Here is a 21,925-nt window from a genome sequence, read left to right on the forward strand (position 1 = left end):
TTTTACCTTCGGGATAAAAGCGATATCTGTGGGCCCCTCGATGATTTGATGATGACAAATGGAAGTGCTCGGTCGGGCCAAGACTGATTTGATTTGTTCAATTAGTCAGTCGTCATAAATCGGAAATCGGGAAACAACAAATGGACAGAGAGAATGATTATAATCCATGTCTCAGTCCATATGATATCTAGAATGGAGGAATATATGATCCCTTATGTAATGGACAAGTCATTGACAAAGGTCAGAGTTTATCTACAAGGTCAGAGTTCAACAGAAGCTTTTGAGAGCTACGATTGCTAGTCGGTTCTTGAAGTCATACACAATAATAGTTTTAGACTTATCCAAGTGGGAGACTATTGGATTAATGTCTAAGTCCATAACTATAATTGGTAAAACTTGACCCGACCCGGCATGGTGCATTTGGGTTGCATGGCATCATGCATTTCGATAGACTAATTAAATATATGGGTTGATTGTGTAAATCATCCATACTTATATAGTGGGCTAATGCTCCATGGATTATCTAGTTGGGCTAAAAGCCATATGATGCTCCATGGATGCTCCATGGTGTTTTTGTACCCATGGATCATGGAAGTGAAAGGCCATTAGGGTTTACATGGTGTAACCCTAACTATATATACATCTTATTCTTGACCAAAAACGGCACTAGTATCATTCTAGAGAGGGCTAGCTGATTTTCTTGAAGTGTGGAGTTCTCTCAAGTCTTTCCAAGTGCATATGATGTTGTGTGAACCATTTGAGGTGTCACACTTGGGGCACTAGGAACTGAAGCTTCAAAAAGACTTTTTACATCAAAGAGGTATGTATTCTATCTTGTTATATTCATTGTTTTGTATGCTAGATTAGGATAATACCTTGGAAGTTCATATTTGCATGTATAATAGAGAAAACATAGATCCAAGGTATTTAGGGTTGCATGTACATTTAGGAGTGTTAGAATGCTCAAAACCCAACAATAGGTAGTGTCTCCAGATCTTTAGAGCAAACACAAATGCTCCTAACTCAAGATCGTGTGTGGTGTAGTTCACTTCATGTGTCTTCAACTGTCTTGAGGCATAGGCGATGACCTTACCTCGTTGCATCAGAACACACCCGAGTCCTTGATTTGACGCATCGCAGTAGACTACGAAGTCTTCTATTCCTTCAGGAAGGGATAGTATCGGTACGGTGCACAAGGCTTGTTTCAATGTTTGGAATGCTTTCCCTTGTTTCTCTCCCCAGTCAAAGGCCACACCCTTCTGGGTCAACGTTGTAAGGGGTTTCGTAATTCGGGAGAAGTTCTGTATGAATCTGCGGTAGTAGCCAGCGAGGCCTAGAAATTGACGAATTTTTGTAGGCATCTTCGGTGCTGACCAATTCTCATTAGCCTTAATTTTGGAAGGGTCCACATGGATTCCTTCTTTGCTAACCACGTTTCCTAAGAATTCAACCCTTCGGATCCAAAATTCGCATTTAGAGAACTTCGCGTGAGCTACTCTATTCGTAGAGTTCCTAGGACTTGCCGTAGATGATTGTTATGATCCTCCTCACTTCGAGAGTAGATAAGTATGTCATCGATAAAGACAATGACGAAATGATCCAAGTAAGAACGACATACTCGATTCATTAGATCCATGAACACTGCGAGCGCATTTGTCAATCCAAATGGCATCACTACGAACTCGTAGTGTCCGTAACGAGTTCGGAAGGCTGTCTTCGGAACATTCCCCCTCTGACACTCGCAACTGGTGATACCCGGATCTCAGATCAATCTTTGAAAAGTAAAACGCCCCTTGTAGTTGGTCAAACAAATCGTCTATGCGAGGCAAAGGGTAACGATTTTTAACCGTTAGCTTGTTGAGCTCCCTGTAGTCGATGCACATACGAAACGATCTGTCTTTCTTCTTGACGAACAAGACCGGCGCTCCCCATGGTGAGATGCTTGGTCTAATAAAGCCCTTGTTGAGCAGTTCGTTAATTTGACCAGACAGTTCCTGCATCTCGGCTGGTGCTCGGCGATAAGGTGATTTGGCTACTGGGGTAGCTCCTGGAACTAGGTCCATTCGGAATTCGACTTGTCATTGCGGAGGTAACCCTGGTAGTTCTTCTGGAAAGATGTCGGGGAAGTCGCGTACTATGGGGAGGTTTTTCAGGTCTTTGGTTTGTTTGCTCGTATCCACAACATGTGCAAGGAATGCACGATATTCCTTACGTAGGTAATTTTGAGCTTGAATACTTGAGATGATGCTAAGGCTAGTGTCGGGTTTATTGCCATAGGTAATGAGAGTTTCATTAGATGGACGATTAAGGCGTACAACCTTTTCGTAACACATAATGTCAGCACGATGAAGACTCAACCAATCCATGCCGATGATGACGTCGAAGCTTTTAATCGAGACCGGCATAAGGTCGATACGAAATGAATGGCTATCTAGAGTTAGGGTACACCCTATGAATATGCTACTAGTACTTTCAGTCTTCCCATTAGCCATTTCTACAGTGAATGGGTCTTTAAGTACGCATGGTTGATGTTTAAGTAAGCATGCAAATTTCTGATTTACAAAACTTCTCTCCGCTCTGATATCAAATAGTATGCATGCATAAGAGTTTTCAAGGAGAAACATACCAGTCACCACCGTAGGGTCAGCGACTGCTTCTCCGTGGCCTATAGCCAGAACTCTTCCCGCTCCACCAGCATTTCTTTCTTTGGGGCATGAAGAGAATTGTAATCGAGATTTAGAAAGCAATCATGATTATATGAATGAAAAGTAAGAACACAAGGAGTAAATATTAATCAGATCTTATATTGATGAAGAAACTGATTACAGACTTAAGTAGAGAAACATGCGAATGACTAGTGAATCACTCGTTGAATCAATTGTTACTCTACTTCTAACCTCAGTCCCTATTTATAGGAAACATGAGTGTACAAAAAATATACTAAGTCCTTAACAATAAGCTTCGCACAAATGAAGACTTAGTAAAATAATTAACATGCGAAACTAAGAACAGACACTTCGACTTTTACAATTTCTAGACTCTACATTCTCCCCCTTTGTAAACAGTCGAAGCTATTCAGTTTGTGAGATTCTGAACAGCTAAGTGCATTGTTCTTCGGATTTCTGAATACCAAGTGATGATCTTTTTAAGCTTCTTCTTGTCTCCTTCATTATTCTTCGTGAAATTATTCATACGAACAATGAAATTCGTATATTGCAAAGTGGTGTATCTTTCAATCTCTGAGACTTGAAACAAAATTTAGGCTTCCCCTTGGTGTATTTGCCTGCGAAAACCATGCCAAAAGGTTTAAGGCATATCTCCCCGTCTACAAACTTCTTCAATTCTGTTTGAGGCAATGTTGATTCCCAAGGAACTGTGACTTTTCTTCCAAGGCCTGATGCAAGTTCTTCATCAGTTAACGCCAAGCAATCATAGTAGTTATCTATGAATATCTTGATATGTGCGAAACCAAATCTGAACGCATCATTATCATATCCTTTGTTCTTGTTTTCTTCCATGTCTTTCAGTATAAGAGCCACTTGAATGAGATCATTTAGATTCATTAAGGGAAAGTAAGCAATGGTAAAATCGAAAGGCTTGTTATCTGCTCGGACAACGGAGTATCGAAAATTTTGAAGCATATTTTCGAACATTTCATCCTTCTTGATAGCTAGCACTTTCTTTATCTTCATCAGAGACCAAACTTCCTCTTGATCCTTCGCAAGTACAGCATGAAATCTGATTTTCATGTAGGTGTATTCATCACCATTTTCAAACTTTTCACTAATCTTGTACTGTGTTGTGATAAACATCATTTTGTTTATCGGAAAGTCAAGTTGGCATCTGTCTGAATTCGCAACATCCTAACTTCTTCTAGGCTTTTTCTCAAAATCGTACAAGTGATTTCCCCAGACTTTGGATTCGATGGTTTCGAATGAGTACAACTTTGCAGGATCACCTTTGTTCAAAGTTGGTGGATCATTTGCTCTTTGCCTTAGAAATCTCTGAATCTGTCTTTGTTTTTCCATTTCAGCTTCAGCCTTTGCTTTCTTTTCTTGTTTCGACTTTTCATAAGCCACCTCTTTACCTTTTCCAGTATTCACTATTTGAGGTTTTGCACTCGAACTCCCTCCATCTGTTGAACCAATTATAATTCCCTTAGGAACTGGCTTTGTAAATGGGTTTGTTGTTACTATTGTCGAAGTGATTGGTTTCGTGACTACATGCAAAGTTATTTTAAGCTGAGTCGAATGTAGCTTTCCAACGGTTTTCACATCATCCCCTTTACTTCCTTTTCTTTCTCCCCCTTGCACCCCTGTGAAAGCAGGTGGGGCATTCTTCGGTAAAACGGAAGTAAAATTTGTGAGTGGGGCCAATGCCTTCTGAATAGCTTGCTCCAAAGTATTGACTTTAAGCGTTAAGAATTCCGGAGTAAGAATTGATTGTTGAGAAGGCTTCGAAGTACAACTTTTTACTTCAGTCACCAACTGGATTAGTTTTGCGAACTGCTCCTTATCTTCTTTGTGCTTGGCTTCGATAATTGGAGCAGGTGACTGCTAATCAGTGACAATCTTGGTAAGTGCTTCAGCAACAACATCAACACGTTTTTGCACTTCCAAGTTTTGCGAATTATGATCTTGAAGCTCTTTTGCAATCTCCTTCTTTAACTCCTCAACCTTGAAGTTGACATCTTCCCTGACCTTCTTGACATCTTGTACGAAAAGAACATGTCGTTCTTTTGTAGCAGTTGTCAGATCTTTTACAGCACCATCAAAAGATTTCCCTTGAGCTTGAATGTGAAGCTCATTATTCTTATCAGAATCATCAACTTTCGCAGCTATTCTTTTCTCTGCAGCTTTGATCATTCTTTCAACCTCCAAACCCGATACAGAAGACTTTGTACCAGAATCAGCTTGTGATTGAAGAATTTCATTCAACTTTCGATTCAGAATTTTAAATTGCGTACCTAACATAAGAATATGATCATGGATTTCCTCCTCCTATGAATCAAAGTGTAAAGCTTCAAATGCTCCTCCAAAACCTCCTCCTTTGGTTTCTTCATCAGACTGAGCTTGCGAAGATATAGGTTGTGGTGTTTCAGGGGATTGTGATGGAAACAATGTAGTGAAGGGATTTTTTAAAGGATGATCAAAGATTGATTGTGTGGTTATATTTGTATTCGGGAGAATGAATTGTGGTAATGAAGTAGATAAGTTCTCAGATGATATGGGTAATGAAGTAGATAAAATGATGGGCATTGTAGTTTCAACACTCATGATAGGTGCCCCCGTATCAGATAGGTTAACGACCATATTAGAAGTAGGTACCTTCTCATGAACTGATTTGGTAGTGACTACTTCGATTGGAATGGTTGTTGTAGTGGAAATTTGCGAAGTAATGGGAAGAGAGGTGTCTACCATTGGTGAAGTTGAAACAGGTGGATTCTCAGGAACCACTTCATCTTCTGATGACTCATTGCGAATAATCATCTTCCTTTTCTTGTACAGCTTCTTAGTGATGTGCTTTGCAACATCATGAGCTCTTCTTTTCTTTGACATAGGAGAAATATGATCTGGAATTTCTCTAAACATAACCCCCTTACTACTCACTTCAGTTTTGTGAATAGTAGGAGAGGCAGTCTTCTTATGTGACAACTAGCGAAACTTCTTTAAGACCCCCGACTTAGTCGGTATGATCTCCTTCGTAGGTTTGGTAGAAGACTCAACTTTCTCAACCTCTTCAGCCTTTGATACTTTTGGAGATTCACGTTTTTCCTCCTTTTGAGTCTTCTTCTTCTTCTTGGATGACTCACCACTGACTTTAAGTAGCACTCCAGTTCGCACATTAGGATCAAAAGTCTTCATGTATCGAACTAACACCTTGTGAGTAGAGGACACTTTGCGAAGCATTGCATCAGGAAGTCTTGCAACACTTGTGAAGATACTCGCATCATCTTCAACAACTTTGGGAAATTGGTACAAAGAGAACTCTGCGACATCTCCTCCTTCAGGAACTTGTATTCCTTCTTTCGCATATACTTTTTCCAAAATCAAACTCCAGTACCTTGCACAAGAAATCCCCTTATCAACACTGGTGTTTTCTAAGCTTTTGTTGAACTCCTTCCAAAGCTGAGTTCCATAATTGACACTTAGATCGTAGTAAAGTCCCATAACCATTGTGTAAACCTCCATTCTACCCCTGTCTAGAGCGACACTCCTTCCGGTCAAGCATCGTAGAAAGATTCCAAACAAGAAGTTCCAAATACATGGTAAGCTTGATTTCTTGAAATCACTTATCTTTTCAAGAGTGGGTTCATGTCCCATCTCATTGAACATGAAGTTAATCTGTGAGTTGGTTGGCTTAAAGAACGGTGGGTTATGAGGAATGTTCAAGAAGTTGATGAACATGTTCTTGTTAAGACGAACCCTCTTGTTATTCACTAGGTTGAAGGTTATCACATCTGTTGCATAGCTGAATGACGTAGTTGATGCCGCCATTGACAACCAAGTCATAGGAACTGGGAATGAACTGAACATAGCAGTTGATAATGCTTATCTTTTCAGTGCAACGATCAACATCTTCAATTCTTCTGGGTAAGATGAGACATTGGGATCAACTTGCAAATTTGTGCTTTGAATCTTCATGAGGGACTATGAAATAACTTCTTATGTGTTTGATTGAGTAGTATCCATTGTTAATCTAAGAAATTTCTTGAAAGAAAGATTAGGGCTTTTTGTTCATCTGAGAATTTTGAATCACATAATGATTCTCAGAAAAGATTATCCCTTTTATATGTTAATCCCAAATATGAACCGTTTCCAAAAATAGAGCAGGCTACATGTTCCTGGAAACGTGCAATCGATAGTCGTTGTAATGATCATACCCCATAAAGTGCCTTGAAACTAGGGCCAACGGTTACTGAAAATTGTTCATGAGTACAACTGTGTGAAAGAAGATCCTTCGGTATCGAGGTTGGGCTCTTTCGTTTATCGGATTTTAAACGAAGTCATTTACCAGTCTTGCGAAATCTTCAGCCTAAGTTGGTATTACTTAGAACCTCAAGGATTTCGTGAGTGCACGTGATTCAAACAAATGAGATAAGAAGCAAGTTAATTTTTTTTTTTGGAATTCTGTGATGTCAAGATTTATTGACACAAAGCAGTAAAACCCCGGGCAAAGGTTACTTCATTAATTACCAAGAGAGGTAATCAACTGCTTTCGCATTTTCCCGTGACATACAATCGAATACTTATAGAGAAGTATCGAAGGGCTTCTTTTATAGGCTTAATATGGTGGTTTGCGAATTTCGTTACATATCATCGTAAACATAAGGTGAGTAATTGTAACCGAAATTACTTGTTTGAAGATTGTGTTCAGGGACAAGATTGCTTTGAATTATTTTTGAAAAGTGACAAGGATTTCAGATATATACTCACACAGAAATTATATTAAAAAAACAAAATTAAGTGTTGGACCCTGTTGGGAAACAAACTTCGTGGGCTTCGAAAATTTGGTCAGGATCACTCAGAAGAATGAATATAATTTGGAGTATATGAAATATTAGGTACAGAAACAAGTGTTTCGTGAAAATCTGGAACATAGTTCCTCGTCAATTCCTTAATTTGCGAAGTTTGTGGATTTCACTTATTTCACGGACTCATGAAACAAGATCATTAACACAGAATGATGGCATGTCTAAATCACGATTGGTTTGATCAAGTGACCTCATGGACATGTGTCTTTGTGTGTGTATCGTGTTAAGAAATTTTGTGATGAAAAAGATTGGTTATAAGATCGAATGTACCTCTGTTATTTGTGGACCAAACATAAAACTCTTTACTCCTTTGAGAAGAGTAAGGTAGCTCTTTTGACTAATGCAAATATAAGCCTGATTGGGAAGAAATTTTCATAAGATAATTTCATTAAGGCTTTCATTTCTCACACATAGAGTCATATGAGGCTTGGGTCAACATGTTGTAGCATGTTTCTAGGGACATCCTAACTAGTACATAGTTGAAAGAAATGATACCTTCCCATAGAAACATAATTATGACCTTTTCGCATTTTGCTCTTGACTAATACTGAAAACACACAAAACTTAAAGAACAAAGTTAAAAAGAAAAATATTTTTGTGACTTTGTATTTTTCAAATATAAAAGAACAAAAACGAAATCTAATTTTAACAATCTTAAGAAAATATTTTTGAGTTTTATATTTCTCGAAAATGAAAGACAAAAAAAAAAATCTTTTTGTTGTTTTTGAATTTTTCAAAAAATAGACAAACAAATGAAAATATTTTTGGTTTTTTCGTGTTTTTCGCAAAGAAGAAAAGATCAAAATTAAATTGAACCTTAGTTACCAAATGTGCAAATGAGAAGCAATGTGAAGTCGCTTAACACACAATAACTTCTGAATGATTCTGATTCAAAGCTGCTGAATGGACCTTTCATTCTTGAGTGATTGATTTTGATACTGAATTCGCATCGATCATCCCTAAACCTGCTAAAATTCTCACAAATGGTTTTTCATCAAGAGGTTTAGTAAAAATATCAGCAAGTTGTTCAGTGGTTCTAACAAAATGTACTTCAATATTCCCATCTTCCACATGATCTTTGATAAAGTGATATCGAAGAGCAATATGTTTTGTCTTTGAGTGTTGTACTGGATTATGAAAAATGCGAATTTCACTTTGAGAATCACAATACAAGGGAATCTTTTTTATATTTATAACATAATCACGAAGTTGACTCTGAATCCAAATGATTTGCAGAGTGCAAGCAGCAGCTGAAATATATTCAGCTTCTACAGTTGATATAGCAACACAAGTTTGCTTCTTTGACTGCCAACTCACCAATTTTCCATCCAATAGTTGACATCCACCACTTGTACTTTTTCTATCCAAAGTACATCCTCCTAGATCAGAATCTGAAAAAGTTTGAATGAAGAATCCCGATTTCAAAGGATACTAAAGTCCTAACGAAATTGTCCCCTTAAGATAGCAAAAAATATTTTTCACTGCAGTTAAGTGAGGTAATATGGGATTAGCTTGATACTAAGCACAATTACATACTGAAAACATAATATCAAGACTGCTTGCAGTTAAGTACAATAAAGACCCTATCATGCTTCAATAAAGTGTTAAATCAACAGCAGGAGTATCTAATGAAGGATTTAGTCTTGTTCCCACTGCCATTGGTACTCTAAGTTTTGTGTTGTTTGTCATTCCAAATTTTTCGAGCAGATTCTTTGTATATTTTTCTTGGTTGATTAAAATTCCATCACTATTCTGTCTTATATTTAAACCAAGAAAATTATTAATTTTTCCCATCATGCTCATTTCAAATTGACTTTTCATGAGATTTTCAAATTCAGTAGACAATGCTGGGTCGGTTGAGCCAAAAATAATATCATCAACATAAATTTGAACAAGCATAATATGATTCCCAACTTTCTTGCAAGATAATGTGGGGTCAACTGATCCTTGTTTAAATTTAGATTGTTTCAAAAAATTTGTAAGTGTTGCATACCAGGCTCTTGGTGCTTGTTTTAACCCATAAACTGCTTTTTCTAGTATGCAAACATGATCAGGATGTTCCTCATTTATAAATCCTGGTGGTTGTTCAACATAAATTGTTTCTTCTAGTTCTCCATTTAAGAATGCACACTTAACGTCCATTTGAAAAACATCGAAGTCTTTGTGAGCTGCATAAGCTAAAAATATGCGAACTGCTTCGAGTCTTGCAACATGAGCAAATGTTTCTTCATAGTCTATTCCTTCTTGTTGTGAATAGCCTTTAACAACTAGTCTAGCTTTATTTCGAATAATATTGCCATCTTTGTCAGTTTTATTTTTGAAAATCCATTTTAATCCGACAATCGAAACATCAGAAGGTTTAGGAATTAATCTCCAAAGCTTGTTTCGTTTAAACTCAGCCAGTTCAGATCGCATAGCAACAACCCAATATGAGTGTTCCATAGCATTCTTTACTGTCTTTGGCTCTATTTTCTAAATAAAAACATTAAACATACATAATTCTTGGTTCTCATTTAGTACCTCATTTTTCGCACGAATTTGAGCTCTTGTCAACACACCATCTTGTGGATTCCCAATCACCTATTCTTTGGGATGATTCCTTATCCATTTCTTAAGTGGTGGAAAATCAGGATTGAATTCCAATGGTGCATCTTCGTACATATCTTCATTTTCAGATCCTGCAACAGAAAAATTATCATTTAATTCATGAAATTCATCATTTTCATAAAGATTAATTGTCTCTGTTTCATCATGCTCCCCTCAACACGATGTTCATCTTGATGCTCCCACTTAAAATGATGTTCCTGTTGAACATTTAAAGGTAATTGCGAATGCTCCCCCTCAACTTGATGACTCATAATCTCATTCTCCCCCTCGAAAGTTTGCTCTCCCTGTATATTTGTGGTCGTATGCTCCCCTCCATATGAACTTAAGGCACACCTTCGCAAGATATTGAATTCGTAGTAAGTGTTGAATCATCGGTATGTTTTGAGGATTCTGATGTTTGATTATCAGGAGCATGAACTTCCGCATCAATTGCCGTGTCAGTAATTCCAAAAATTAAGGCATAATCAAAATCATTGATATCTGAATTTTCAATTTGAGTATCTGAATCAACAAGAATTGATTTATTTTCAAATTTACTATCCGTTTGTTTAAGATAGTAATCATCGAAGGTTAAGTTGAAAGTTTCTTCAACTTTTCTTGTTCGCTTGTTTAACACCCTGTATGCAACTGAATTTTGCGAATATCCTAAGAATATGCCTTCATCAGCTTTCTCTTGGAACTTGGTCAAATTATCTTTTCGATTCATTATAAAACACCTGCAACCAAAAACATGGAAAAATTTTACATTAGGTTTTCGATTGTTGAGTATTTCATATGGAGTAATATTGAATCTTCGGTGAATGAATGAACGATTCTGAGTAAAACATGCAGTTGACACAGCTTCAGCCCAAAGATATTGAGGTAAGTTCGCATATGTTAGCATGGTCCTTGCCGCTTCGCATAGAGACCTATTTCTTCTTTCAACAACAACATTTTGTTGTGGAGTATATGGTGATGAGAAATTATGCGAAATGCCTTTGGCTGTGAGAAATGAATCCAGCGTTTGATTTTTAAACTCAGAACCATTGTCAGTTTTAATTCTGCGAACATTCTTTTTAAGACTCGTCTCAATCATTTTGATAAAATCAATCATCATCTGAGCAACTTCATATTTTAACCTGAGAAAGAATACCCATGTAAATCGAGAAAAATCATCAACAATAACTAAAATGTACCGCTTTTTATTGATTGTAGCAACAATCGACGGTCCACATAAGTCAATGTGAAGAAGTTCCAACGGTTCCATGATTTTTGAATCTATCACAATTGGATGACCATTTCTATGTTGTTTTTCCTTGTTCACAAGCTGCACACAAAGTATCATTGTCAAATTTCAGTACAGGTTAACCTCAAACCAAATCTTCAGTGACAAGCTTGTTAATATTGTGAAAGTTCAAATGAGACAATCTTCTTTGCCAAAGCCAGCTAACATCATTAGAGGCCTTCGACAATAGACACACTGCAGGTTTGCCCACAATTGGTTTGATGTTGTGTGTGAACGTGTCTCCATATCTTTTGGATTTGATAAGTACTTCATTTGTCTGTACTTTCTAAATGATACTTCCTTCTTCATTGAACACAACCTGATTTCCAGTACCCACAACAAGTTACGAAACACTAATCAAGTTATGTTGAAGACCATCGACATAAGCAACCCGGTTAACTGTGAATTGTCCATTTGTGACTTTTCCATAACCTTTCACTTGACACTTGTGATTGTTTCCAAATTTGACTACTCCAACATTTTCCAAGCTTCTATGATCTCGCAAGTTTTCCTTTCTTCCAGTCATGTGACGAGAGCAACCACTATCAATATACCATTTTGCATCATATTGCTCGTCACATATCACCTGCATTTAATGAAAGAATTTAGGAACCCAAGACTTGTTGGGTCCTTCATTAGTAGCATTGAACAAATGCTTTGAATTTAAAATCCATGTTTTCACTTTGTCTGTGACACTATCGATTAAATCAACATCATCAGATCTAGATATTGAAATATAGTTGTTCGATTGTCTTGGATTTCCATTGACTTTCACCTCATCCTTCACAACCTTTGCAACTTTCACAACTGGTTTCCACTTTTGTATTGGAACTTGCGAATCATGAGATGATGAACTACCAGTAGAAGACTCATTCACAAACTTTTCGAATGCAGTCTTGATGTATTGCTTTGAAAACTTTCCATTTTGGTATTTTTTTTCCTTGCCCTTCAAGCCAATTGTTGATCATATATACATCAGATTTTCCTTTTGTATACGAAACTTTGGTCAGTTTTGTGATCGAAGGATTTGGAAAATTCGGTTGTTTGGGTGAAAATTTTGGTTTTGTTTGAGTTTTGACATTCAAAGTTGGTGAATTATTCCTTAATTTTCTAACATTTTGAAACTTACGATCATTCACAAAATTTTGCGAAGTCTCAAATTTTCTAATGTTGTCAAATTTTCGAACAGATTCATCTTTATTTTTCATTGAAATTTTGTCTATAGAATATATTGGTTTGTGAAAACTTGTATCACTTTTGTTTGTTTGTTCTCTAAAATTTTGATGGTTTTGTTCTTGGAATTTGTACTTTCATAACTTTAGGTTTATCATTAGACACAACTTGCAAAAAGATTGCTTTTCTTGCTTTTCTTTTTGAAACATTGTTTTCTTTTGAATACTTTCCAACCATCAACTTAAATTCATGAGAATTCAATTTCACTTCCATCTTTGGTTTTTCATCTTTTTCAAAAACATTGTTTTCTTTTTCACTTTTAACCATCCATTTTTGTGATGATTTTTGGCGTTGAAAAACATAAGAGTTTTGAGTTAAATTGTTTTCTACCTTATTTTGATTTGCAAAGAAACCATCGGTAGTTGAGCTTTTGTTGTCATTTACAACCATATTGTTGAATTCAGGCTTGATTTTCTCAACATTTTCAGCTGTGACAAAGACTTGATTTAGAAAAATCATGTTATCAGTGCATGTAAAATTCAGATAGACCACAGTGTTGGTTTCCAAATAATGTGCACCTTTGTCATTAAGAACTTTGTCGAATTCTTTTGTATCACCAAACACTTGATTAATAACAACACGTTAAGGTGATTCATGCGAATCTTTCACTTCTTCTTCGTCTTCATCAGTGTCATCTGACTTACAGCTTTTAACTTCCACATTGTCAAAGTCACAAGTTTGTGAAGTAGAGGGTTTATCATTTTCATCCTTCACTATCGAATCAACTATAATTTCTTTACCTTTGACCTTAGATGTTATATTAACGATAGACAGTTGAGAACAATCAACCTCTTCTTCCTCTTCGATCTCACTGATTTCACTCACATTATCTAAATTGTCATCGACATCAGCATAATTGTGTTGAGAATCAAGAGTTGAAGTTTCAGTTTTTTGTAAGATTTTCACTTGTTCATTCATTGTCAAACTTTCATTAACAATATTAACCAATTCATTCGCATTCAAAAATTCATCAATTTTGACAATACCATATGCAAATCTATCATCATGTATTTTGTCAAATTGAGCAATAGTATTCTCGCAGTCATAAGAAACAACATCAACTTTTTTGCGTTCAAATTCAAGAAAAGGTAGTACATTCCTATGTTGTTCTTTGCTTACCTTAGATGAATGATGTAAAGCTGTTAACTTCGCATATAAACGTTTAGCAGAGTTACAATAAATGTTTCGTTGTGCTAGTAACAACCAAAATTCTTTATCAAGATTGTCTCTATCATAATTTACATTTGTCATTTGTAATTCAAGTTTATCTACTCTGCTTCGTTTTATTTCTAATTGTCTTCTTGTCTCAACTAGTTGCGCTTTAGATTTTGTGCTTCAATACTAGCAGACACAATAACAGCATCAAAAAAAGCAACAGTATCATCAAATGAAGTTATTTCAGCATCATAAGCAGATAAAGGAATATTAAAGGATTCAAGAATAGCACATACCTTAGTGGTCATTGGAGATTTATCGGTGGACATGGACACAAAGCATCTTCCAGAAACATTCTCTTTGCAATTTTCTTCATAACTTGCGAACATTGCACCATGAGTTGGGTGCCTCATCTCTTCATCATCAGATCCTGAAGACCAGATCTGATAAGTTCCACTTTCTTCTTCTTCAGACTCTCCTTTCGCAACCAAAGACAATCCTTTCAGCTTCGCATGCACCTCCTCAAGCTTCTCTGAGTAGTAGGCTTCGTCTTTGATTTTGCTCTTCTTCTCCTCTTTCTTCCTCAACATGAAATCAGCTGCAAAATGATTTGCACCATTGCAGTAATGACAATCAATTCCAGAGTCACCTTTTACTTTCTTCTCTGCTTTCGCAGCTTTCTGCTTTTCTTCAACCTTCTCAAATTTCTTCTTCTCCTCACCTCCAGCTTTAATGAAACCACTCTTCGCATCAGTTTGCTTTCCTTTTGGATTGAAAGGCTTTTTGAAAAATTTCTTAACTCTGTTGTTCAAATAAAATGCAACTGCTTCATCATCAGAATTCATTAAGAAACCTTCATTGTCTGATGTTCCTTCTCACCAGCATCAATTTCAGTAACCTTCGAAACTAATGCCAATGGACCTCATAAACTCTGTTTCGATTCTTCAAACATTTCTGTAACTTCGCTTTCATGTGTTTTCAGTTGGTTGTAAAGATCATTCAAGGTGGAAGTATCAAAACTTTGTTGGTTCTTTATCATCATACTCATACTACGCCACTCCTTGAGAAGACCCATGATGAATGTCAGATTGAATTCCATGAGAGATCTTGTGATTCCATACCTGCTGCAATGATAAACAAGCTCATTCAGATGATCATAATAGTTTTCAATTGTTTCAGCATCCTTTTGTCTGAATTCCTTAAGCTCAACAAGACATTGCTTAACAGAATTGATCTTTGTCTTCTCACTTCCTTGATACTTCTCTTTCAGAGTGATCCAAATCTCCTTGGCTGTTTTACAACTACGAATGTAACTGTAAACTATAGGAGGAAGTGCACCTCTTAGCTCCCTCATACATCTTTTCTCATTCTTCTTCAGGCGATTATGTTGTTCAGTAACATCATTTGAAGAAGCAGATGCTCCAATTGATTGAACATTTATAGGAGGTAGAACTATTCCATTGATACAATTCCAGAGCTCATCATCAATTCCATTTAAGTAATCCTCGATCCTATCAGCCCACTGATCATAGTACTCAGGGATTAACATTGGAATTTTGGTTGAATAACCAAGCAAGTGAGAGAAAGAAGTCATGGTATTCATGTTGAAGTTCGCCATTGATGAACACGAGCATTTTTCAGAAAAACTTGAAAAACTTGATGAATTTGTGAATTGATCAAATGAATTGATCGGCGATTGCTAATTGATCACTCGACTAAACAATAGAATTGCAGAATCGATTCAAATCTGAAGATCAAGAGAGATTTTCAGAACCAAAATGCGCGGAAATTTTTTGAGTAAAACCACTACTCAAAAATCAAATGATTCTAAAACAAAAATCGGATCAATGCAGTTTGAATCCTACTCTGATACCAATTGAAGAGAATTGTAATCGAGATTTAGAAAGCAATCATGATTATATGAGTGTAAAGTAAGAACACAAGGAGTAAATATTAATCAGATCTTATATTGATGAAGAAACTGATTACAGACTTAAGCAGAGAAACATGCGAATGACTAGTGAATCAATCGTTACTCTACATCTAACCTCAGTCCCTATTTATAGGAAACATGAGTGTACAAAAAATATACTAAGTCCTTAACAATACGCTTCGCACAAATGAAGACTTAGTAAAATAATTAACATGCGAAACTAAGAACAGACACTTCGACTTTTACAATTTCTAGACTTCATAGGGCAGTCCTTCTTGTAGTGGCCCACTTCGCCACATCCATAGCATGACTGAGTCACACCAGCACTAGGGACCTGGTTGATTGGCCTTGTCGGGGATTTACAGAAGCAGACTGTGTGTCCCTTCTTGTTTCAGTTGGAGCTCTACAATTCTCGGCAGGGTCCATTGTGGTGGAAGCTGCATTTGTTGCACTTAAGCAAGTTTCCAACGTACTGCTTTGCCGGAGCAGCAGCGGCAGGTGTTATCACTGCATGAACCGCCACAACCTGCTGCTTTTTCGCAACTTTCTGCTTCTTCTTGTCATCCTAGAACTTCCGCTTGTTGACAGCAGTTTTGGAAGGTTCGGGGACGGCTAGACTTGTTACTGCACAAGGGGTACGGACCCCATGGTCAATGAGACGTTGTGCCAATCGTTTGGAACTATCGAAGGTAGTGGGGTTCGAAGCTAACATATTCCCCTGAACCGGATGCAACAACCCCCAGATATACCTCTCTATCTTCTTTCCCTCTGTGGGAACCATGTTGGGGCAGAGGGCCACCAGTTCGCTGAATCTGGCGGTATAAGAAACTATGTCGGAGCCCTTCATGGTTAGGCTCCACAGCTCTTGTTCCAACTTCTAGATTTCGCCCCTCAGGTAGTCTTCCTCGATCATGAGGTCTTTCAGAGTTTCCCAACCCATTTCATTAGCCACTACAAGAGTGAGTGACATTACATCGCTGTTCCACCATGTCAGGGCTTTCTCCTCAAATGTGCAAGCATCAAACTTTACCTTACTCGCGGCAGAGCAGGAGCAAATCTCGAAGATCGACTCCGTCTTTTTGAACCATTGCAAGAGGGCAATGACTCCGCCAGTCCCTTTGAAGGGTTTTGGCTTACAGTTAGTGAATTCCTTGTAGGAGCACTCTCTAGAGCGCACAAGGAGATCACCTTGAGTAGAGTTAACAGGGGTTCCACCTCTGTTGGCATCAATAGAGTGATATTGTGCCATGGCTGCTGCCACAGCCGCAACTACTGCAACATTTAGAGCTGTTGCATCGTATTGCGGAGGAGGTGGTGGTGGAGGTGGGGTTGGAGTAATCGGGGTATTACGCCTTGTTGATTTGCGAGGAGGCATCCTTCAACTATACGTTTATAGGAAAGATGTACATGGTGGTTAGAATCAATTGTGAGCATACTGAGAGTGATCCATGGGCTAAATCGCCATAGTCCAACAGTTGAATGAGTGTATGTTTTGAAATAGAATACAGTAGGTGAGTAGAAAGGCACAAGAGTACAAATTTTCCGACAGATTAGATAATTGTCAATATTACGGGTATTATTGATGTAACAAGTTCGGGGAAAAATGACCTAACAGAAGGTCTTACATCATACCATAAGGAAAAAGGTTGACAGTTTTTAGATTCCTAATTAGAGTACTTGAAGAGTAGGAGCATTTTACAAACAAAAGCTTCATAGAGCATAGTTAGGGAAGGCTATTCCTTGAGTCAAAAGAAAAGACGCACTAAACATCCTCTACCGGCGGCGGGCATTCCTCGGGCGAACCCTAAGGTCTGCCAGCTGACGCTCCATTTCGAGAAGGTGCCGCTTGTAGACTCTCTGGCGAACCCGGAGCTCTATGACTTCAACCTGAGTCTCCGCTAGTGCTTGCCGCAGGGTCTCGTGATCCATTGCAGACCTCTCCAGAGCATGCTCTAGGCGGCTGGTGCGAATGGAATGCATTCTTGCATTTTCATCAACCTCCGTGATGCGTTGGAGAGCTGTCCTGCCCTGAATTTCATTGAGGGCAACTCTTTGGACTAGGATTGGCAAGACTCTGTCTGCTGATCCTCCTTCACTTGTGTCATAAAAGCTTCGGTCCCCCATTGAATGGCATGGGCTGATTTTGCTCTTCGCCCCATGTTTCTATGCATTCAACCCATGCAGGAGCCAGGCCTTGAAAATCCTGACGGGGGTTAGTATTCGGGACCAGGGCCACGGGAGGTAGGTTGTTGACTTCTGGCTCAGAGTCGGAACCATCAGAAAAGCCTTCAACGAGGTGATCATCCAAAGGGATTGGATGGTCATCTTCCGGCTCATAGTCAAGCCACCCAGCATTGCCTTGATTTGGTAAGTACGAGTTGCCAGGAGGATGGAATCCAGCCATGATATCTACGCGAGAAAAGGGGTATAAGAATCTTATACATATAGACGTACTATTTAACATAATTATAATATAATCTTTATTAGTTACTTCCATACTTGCATAGTGCATACCAGTTATATGTAATCAAGACAGGATAGACCTTTGAATACGTGACGCTAACTCTAAACCCACATCCAAACAAGGAACAGGGAGTAAAGCAAAGATCACAGATTCTGAGTTTATGACATCCTAGATACATATAACCTTAGTGTATTCACTTAGCAACTATTGACCTATCAATAAAGACCTTTTTAGTTCTCAGACGAGTAATTATAGTAACACAAAATACTCCTATAGTATTTTAGGTTTATGTTCTGTTCTAATTTTTTCATTGTAGTAGTGTTGGTAAGTTTTTAGACTTGTTGCCATATCACAACCATTCATGGGCATATGCTAATCACTTCTCGGACCAGCATAGTTGATCAGGCTATGCCACTCACAGGACTGACCATACATCCCCAAGTCTACTTATGATATTCAACAATCGTAATACTTTTGTTCTGCCCTGGTGACACTGATTTTTGTATGAATGCAGGTATGTATACTTAGTTTAATATTTTGTTATTTAAAAGTATAAACTCTTGGTCAGAGTATTTTATCCCCATTCTGTTTATAGTTAGTATATCTTTTATGGGTTGATATACTCAATTCACTAAAAACAATGCATTGATACCAATCTGTCACACCCCAAAACCAAGAACGGCAGAAACATTCTAGGGCGGAGGACGTCATGTACAGTATCACAACAAGAAAAATAATAAACAACCAAACAACATCATCCATTGCATTAATAATGTATTGTAATACAGGTGTGTTATGTATAGTTATAGACACCAAAAAATATGAATCAAAATAAAAGATGAGTCTTGTAAATGCTCCATCTTCTCAAAAGCTGACATCGATACCTGTCTACTGATGACCTGAGAATAAAAGTTATTTTAAAAGATTTTATCAGCATTAAAGCTGGTAAGTCCATAAGTATTTAGTGTCATGTTTTGTATGAAAATGTTTGTAAGCATTTGAGTGTAATAGTACGTAAAATGTTTGTAAGTATTCGAGTGTAATAGTACGTAAAACGTTTGTAAGTGTTTTTTGTATTTCCTAGAAAACCATATGTTTTCCATTAAAATCAGCCTTCTACCAAGGCATCAAGTGTAGTGTATGTTTAATCATTGTAGGAGCGCATACCTTTCCCAAATGTGACTATTATTAGAAAATATAGTTTTTACATTACTCTTTATGTGAGGAGATCACAAAGTATATGTAAAGGGAAAATAATGAAGTATTGTAGTGTAATAATATTAAAATTATTATTGTACTAACTACCTTAATCCAATTGTTAATTAAGGTATAATGTGATATATTTGTAACCATACTAATTGACTAGGGGTAATCACGACGCTGTAATATGTCGAACAATAATGACATTTGGCACCCGTAGATCTGCAGATCCCACTGTAGCTAGCAGTAAGGTGTAGGATTTTCAATCCAGTATAGATCTATACACAAATTCACGTTCTCCCTCCAGGAGATTCTAGATACAAGGCGAGCCATGACAGAGATGTCGTGCCCTGAAGGAGTGCCTCACATTTATTTCATAGTGTGTATATAGTGTATGTAATAGTGTAATGTATATCTTACCTGATCCTCATCATAGTGAGTTCTCTAGTGTAGTATATAGTGTGTAAGAATAGTGTGTATTAGTGTATGTTCTCTCTGAATCTCATTATAATATGATTAGTTGTATAGTGTAGTGTATTGTTTACAGTATGTATTGACTCATGCATGAATTGACTCATTGTATGTTACATTGTACTAGAAGTAGCAAGTAGTATATCACCAAACTATACCTATTATAGTTTGCTCGTAAGATCATTTATATAGCTGAGTGTATTGAAATAAGACAGGAAGCTTTTATTGTCAATACATATACACATGATATATAACTAAGGATCAAACGACACTCGGACAAATAATAGGGGACTCTAAGTCCACAACCAAACAAGGAACATGAAATAGAGCGTATCATCAGTCCTAAGTCTTTCAAACCTTACTTATATAACCATATATACATTTGAAATGATTTGACAATATATAAGTTTAAAGGGTTCTGAAAATAACGAATTTGGAAACTGAAACTATGTTTTATAAAGAGGTTAACATGTAAAAGTGCTTGGAAATCATTTCGAAGCAGTTATGTTGACAAGACAGTTTAAAGCATAGTTAACCCATTGGCGTACTAGTCATTAATCACATGTGATTGATATAATCTCTAGTATGATTCAACTTGTATTCTCCCCCATAAAAGCATTTGAAAACATATAAAAGGTTAGTTAAGGGGGTATGAACTCACCTGTTAGTGAGTGAAGCGACGGTAGGATCAATTTAGGAGGTTAAGTGTCAATCGTGGACTTGAACACAAACGAATCCTATTAACCATATTATGACATATGTATGTATACAATTAATGTCTGTAATAGCTAATTATTGAATTGGGACCACCTTAGGGACTAGTAAACACTTATATGGTAGTGTTACAATCATATATGATGGTATATAAGGGGTGTATGGCTATACAAGGGAGTGTATGGTCAAAATACACCATATTGGTGTGTGTGTGTGTGGCCAGGGTGTGCGGCCAGGATGTGTGTGTGGCCGCACAATCCATATGAAGTGTGTCAAAATGTATTTTAAGGCCTTAGGACTCATCTAGGAAGGTTTCATACTTCATGCTCTAGCTTTATATGGAGTTCATTGCCATTTTGGGACCTAAAAAGTGTATGTGCGGCCACTATGAAGGTGTGCGGCCGCACACCCTTCATAAAGATGATAAACTCGAGTTTTTCAAGCATACCATCAAGTGTTCTTAACATATAACCAGGTATAACAAGTATATACACGTTATAGAGGCTTGAAACAGGTGTTTAGGGTCCAAAACTTAGTGTGTGTTCTTGGTGTTCTTGGCGTTTTTGAGGATCTACACCAAAAAGGTGTTTTCATGGATCAAATCAAAGGGGAAGGCTAGTTATGGTCATGTAATAGTCCATCAAGGGATGAATCACTTACTTGTTTGAAGATTGCAGTGAAAAGTTGGATGATACTTAAGAGGATTTCAAGTTCTAGCTTTGAAGAAGTCGGAAAAGTGTTCAAAATGACTATGTGTGGTATATATAGGTGAGAGTGTGTGGCTAGGATGGATGTGCGGCTGCACACACCTGTGTGTGGCCGTACACTCAAGTGTGCGGCCGCACACTCCATGTTTTGGAGTGTTTGGGCCGATTTTGCTTGATATGAATCATGTTATCCCATTTCTAGGTTCGTACCTTAATTGTACTAGGTTTACAATACTCCATTAGACCCCAAACAGTGTTAAAAGCTAGCAAAATGAGTTTAACTTGGATTCAATTGGTCTCTTGTACAAGGTAGAAATTTCGGGTTGTCACAGCATATAACCAACAAGATAAGTAATCATACAAATCTACCAATCTATCATATCTCTTCAGCATAACAACATTCTACATACCATGATACATAATACAACCTAGTGGTCCGATATTGGTGCCTTTGACCCATGAGTACAGTGAAGAAAACTCACATCAAGGCTCAAAAGATAACTGAACGGCTTACTGCTCCAACACCGACTCTACAGGTCACCTACACCGACCAAATCTCAATCCACTACTTAAAATACCCTAAATGACCTAAAGTCAAACTTGGTCAAAGTCAAAAGTCAAAAATTCAAAAGTCGTCTTTCAG

Source organism: Lactuca serriola, chromosome 3 (genome assembly GCF_051521515.1).
Source record: "Lactuca serriola cultivar US96UC23 chromosome 3, Lser_US96UC23_V15, whole genome shotgun sequence".
NCBI classification, from domain to species: Eukaryota; Viridiplantae; Streptophyta; class Magnoliopsida; order Asterales; family Asteraceae; genus Lactuca; species Lactuca serriola.